We start from the raw sequence: 4,784 nt of genomic DNA, 5'->3' as shown, positions 1-4,784 counted from the left end.
ACATTGTCAAAAACAGCTCTGTTCACAGCGACCCGTTTCGGTGCATGTCTCTTTAAATGCTAATGAGCTCTGAGAGGAAAGACAATTTACAAATAATCATAACACATATAAAGTGTGAGACTTACTTCTTCTGGAGGTGCAGCAGGATCATGAAGCGGGTACTGATCTATCCTTGAGGTCTAACTTTTTAGTAAGTATTTTTTAGTAAGTATTACTACGTCGTAGCTTCACTCAGCAGCTCCACGGCATCGCGAGCTGTAAGCCTGTTAAACGAACCCCCGGAGAAGGACAAGTATGGCGCCCTTAAAATTTACCTGTTGGGAACTTTTGGGTTGACTGAATCAGAGCGTGCGAGGCAGCTTCTTTTATTACCAGGACTGGGTGATGCAAAGCCCTCTGAGCTTATGGATCACATGTTGACATTCTTAGGTGAACATAAGCCCTGCCTTATATTCAAGGAGCTATTTCTTCAACAAATGACAGAACAAATCCGCACGGCTTTGGCCGGCACGACGATTACAGACTTACGAGAGCTGGTTAAAATGGTGTACAGTTTACATACCGCTGCACAGAGTTGTTCTATATCGACATATTTCAATGCCTCCATTAATCCGCTGGTAGGAGTGGCTAATCGGGCTGCACAAGCACCACCACGGCGAACCGACTCCGGATTTTGTTTTTATCATGCTCGTTTTGGAGACAGGGCCAGGAAGTGTCGTTGCCATGTAATTTCCGTGGTAAGAGTACCACAGAGTATGTGAATGCTGTGGACAGTGGACATACTGGCTGCCTTCTCTTCATTACGGATGATATATCGGGATGAGATTTTCTCTGTGACACTGGGGCTCAGGTGAGCGTACTGCCAGCGACTCCTTTTGATGCGCGTTCTGAGCTTAAGAGCTCCTTACTGGAGGCTGCTAACAGCAGCAAAATCCCAACATACAGTAAGCGCCAGGTTAAGTTGTGTTTTAACGGGCACCGTTTCACTTGGGATTTTGTTGTAGCTAAGATAGCTCGTCCTTTGCTGGGGGCTGATTTCCTGTGCGCACACGGTTTGTTGGTTGAAGTGCAGAACCGCCGTTTAGTCAATGCCAAAGATTTCAATTATTTTCCGTGTACGCTCAGTGTTTTTTCAAAAACAACCTTGTCAAACTCTTCAGAGCCTAGCTGCGAATTTTTGCGCATGCTCACTGAGTTTTCCGACATAACTCAGCCAACTTTTTCTACGGCAACACCGAAGCATGGTGTGGAGCATCACATTTCTACTACAGGTCCACCCGTGTATGCTCGCACTCACCGTCTTGACTCATCGAAATTAGCTACTGCTAAAGGTGAGTTTGCGTACATGGAAGAGTTAGGCATTGTACGTTGTTCTAATAGTCCTTGGGCTTCTCCTTTGCACATGGTGCCTAAGTCAGATGGTATTTACTGTCCGTGTGGTGATTATCGCAGACTCAATGATGTCACAATTCCCGATCGCTAACCTGTTCCTCATATTCAAGATTTTTCGGCATGGCTAGCTGTAAAAACAATTTTTTTCCCAAGGTAGACTTTGTGCGAGGGTACCACCAAGTAACAGTCCACCTGGACGACATTCCGAAAACTGCCGTTATCACCCCTTTTGGGTTGTTTGAGTTTTTGCGAATGCCATTTGGCCTGAAAAATGCCACTCAGACTTTTCAGAGGCTCATGGATTTTGTGTAATAGGGTATGGACTTTATTTTTGTCTACCTGGATGACATTTTGGTTGTAAGCACATTCAAGGAAGAACATTTGTCGCATCTCCGTTTGCTTTTCGACCGCCTTAGTGCTCACGACCTTATCATTAATCCCACCAAGTGTCAATTCGGCCTTTCGTCTATCGATTTTCTGGGACACAGAATTACGAGCGCCAGCGCGTTCCCGTTGCCTTCATGGCTGGCTGCGGTTAAGGGTTTTCCATTGCCGCCTACGATTAAAGCTCTCCAAGAATTCCTGGGAATGGTTCATTTCTATCACAGATTTATTCCCAAAGCAGCTGAGCTTATGTGTCCCCTCTATAGGGCCCTTAAAAGCGGTACCCCTTGTCATATACTCAAGTTGTCCGATGAAATGATTGGAGATTTTGACAGCAATAAACAGGCTCTAGCAGAGGCTGCCATGTTGGCCGCGTCCACTTCCGGACAGTCCAATAGCTATTACTGCAGATGCCTCTGATTTTGCGGTTGGGGCTGTCCTGGAACAGTTGGTGCATGAGCAATGGCAGCAACTTGCATTCGTTAGCCGCCAACTTCATCCTAATGAACAAAAATATAATATGTTCGATTAGGAGTTGCTTGGCCTTTACCTCGCCATTCGACATTTTTGTTTTTCACTCGAAGGCCGGCACTTCACTGCTTTTGTCGATCAAAAGCCATTGACTTTCGCTATGTCAAAGGTTTCAGAGCCATGGTCTGCCCGCAACGGATATTCAACACGTTGCAGGGAAGTCCAATGTGGTAGCAGTTTGCCTGTCACGGGCGAGCACCAATGCGGTACACTTGGGGGTGAATTACTCCGGTATGGTCGCGGACCAGTGTTCCGATCCGGAAGTCCAGTCCTTGAAGACAGGAGTCACGAGCATTAAATTGGCTGACGTCATGTTTGACAAGTTTCATTGGGTTGTCCTCGTCCCATTGTACCCAAGAACTGGAGACGGCACGTTTTTGACATCATCCACGGTTTGTCGCATCCTGTTACGAAGGCTTGCCAAAAGTTGATGACTTCAAAATGTGTCTGGCGCGGCCTAAAGAAAGATGTGAGAGCATGGTCTGCTTCATGCATTGCCTGTCAAAGAGCGAAAGTGCAGCGTCATGTTATAGCACCGTTAGCGCGTTTCGAGGTCCCGGAGCGTCGTTTCGATCATGTGAACATTGACCTTGTTGGTCCTCTTCCACTGTCTCGGGGGTACGCTCACCTGCTCACGATGGTGGATCGGACTACTAGGTGGCCAGAAGTGGTTCCCTTGGTATCAACGTCAACTGCAGACATTGCTCAAGCTTTTATTGGCACCTGGATCGCCAGATTTGGCACCCCATTGGACAACTCCTCAGACCGTGGTTCCCAGTTCACGTTTGAGCTTTGGGCTGCAGTCGCGCATAGTCTGGGCATTAAGCTTCATAACACTACAGCTTATCACCCACAAGCGAATGGTCTGTGTGAATGTTTTCACCGATCCATGAAGTCTGCATTGAGAGCTGCCTTGAAGGATAACAACTGGTATGACCGGCTCCCATGGGTGTTGCTGGAACTTCGTACGGCACCTAAGGATGATTTACTTAATTGTTCAGCTTAATTGTTTAATTGTTGACACTTGGGGTGCCTGGTGACTTTGTTCCTGATACCGACAACCCGTGGTCTGACCCACCTAACCGTCCCTCCCTGCACAGTCATGTCTCCACTTCCATCCCAGTGCCCACCTCTCAGCACGGCCTTCACAAGACTTGGGTTCCCAGCGATCTGTCATCTGCAAAATTTGTGTTAGTTCGACATGACGCACACAGAGGGCCATTGAAACCTCCATATGATGGACCGTTCCGGGTTCTGGAATCCTCGGACAAGACATTTGTTATTGATGTGGGTGGGAGGTCGGAGTGTGTCTCAATTGAGTGAATTCACATACGGTGCTTGTAAAGTTTTCCCCTTTAAGAATGTAAGTTGGCAAATAAAGTTAGCCAGTTCACGGCTTCAGCATCCAGCTCACATGTCGTCTCCACTCATTTAATTGCATGAACACCCACACAAGTGTCTCATTATATTCTTGTACGCGGGCATTTGATGCTAAAATGCTACGCTTTTGGTTTCTCACTAATGATAACCTGAGAAAGGTTAAGCCTCGAAAGCATTGCATCTCTTGAAAGTAAGAGGTTTTGTTTCAGAAAGATGAGGTTCAGAAGAATGATAAGGGTCCAGAGAGAGATAGCTGTGCTCCCATCACAAAAGCCACCACATCTCCTCGTCAGAAAAGGTGTTCAGTGTCCACCAGGAACCTAAAGCCCCAGCACCACAATGCCCAAAAGACACACTCTTTTTCTCAGAGTTGGCCACCATGCTGAGTTGATACGAGGTGAGTCTCTACAAGTGACTTGAATTACACTTGTAGTAGTTATTTCCCTTAACTGTTGTGTTTGCTTTTACATTTTAATATTATTAGCAAACTTTTTTTATGCAAATAATAATAACTGGTTACATAAATGAATTGATGATTGTTTATTGCCTATTTCTACAATTACTAGAGCTTGACATTAGTATTTTCAACAGACCATTGGCTAACATAGTGTGCTAGTGTGTGATCCAAGGCTACTGTATCCTTCAAGTGAAGTTGGAATATTGTAATTACAAGTTTCAAACAAAATTGCATTTACAGTTGGGAAACTTGGAATTCTAAAGGGTATACAAGTTGTCGAATTGTGATGAAGAAATGTATTGTGAATGAGAGTTAACTGAAGTTATGATGAGTTAATGAAGTTAATTGTACATGCTGTATTTCAATCATTTAAAAGATGCAATGTACAGAACAGCTTATAGTGAAAAGTGCAAAGTTGTCATCCGTAATCATCCGTATTGTGACCAGGGGTGTGAAGTAATGAATTACAAATACTCACGTTACAGTAATTAAGTAGATTTTATCAGTAATTGTACTTTTTTGAGTAGTTTAAAAATTGTGTACTTTTACTTTTGCTTGAGTACATTTTAAGTGATGTATCGGTACTTTTACTCCGCTATTTTCCTCCGTTTGTGGTCGTTACATGCTTATTTTAATTTAA

The sequence above is a fragment of the Sinocyclocheilus rhinocerous genome, unplaced genomic scaffold (assembly GCF_001515625.1).
Source record: "Sinocyclocheilus rhinocerous isolate Xijiao unplaced genomic scaffold, SAMN03320098_v1.1 scaffold504, whole genome shotgun sequence".
NCBI lineage: Eukaryota > Metazoa > Chordata > Actinopteri > Cypriniformes > Cyprinidae > Sinocyclocheilus > Sinocyclocheilus rhinocerous.
Note: the sequence above shows the minus strand (reverse complement) of the source record.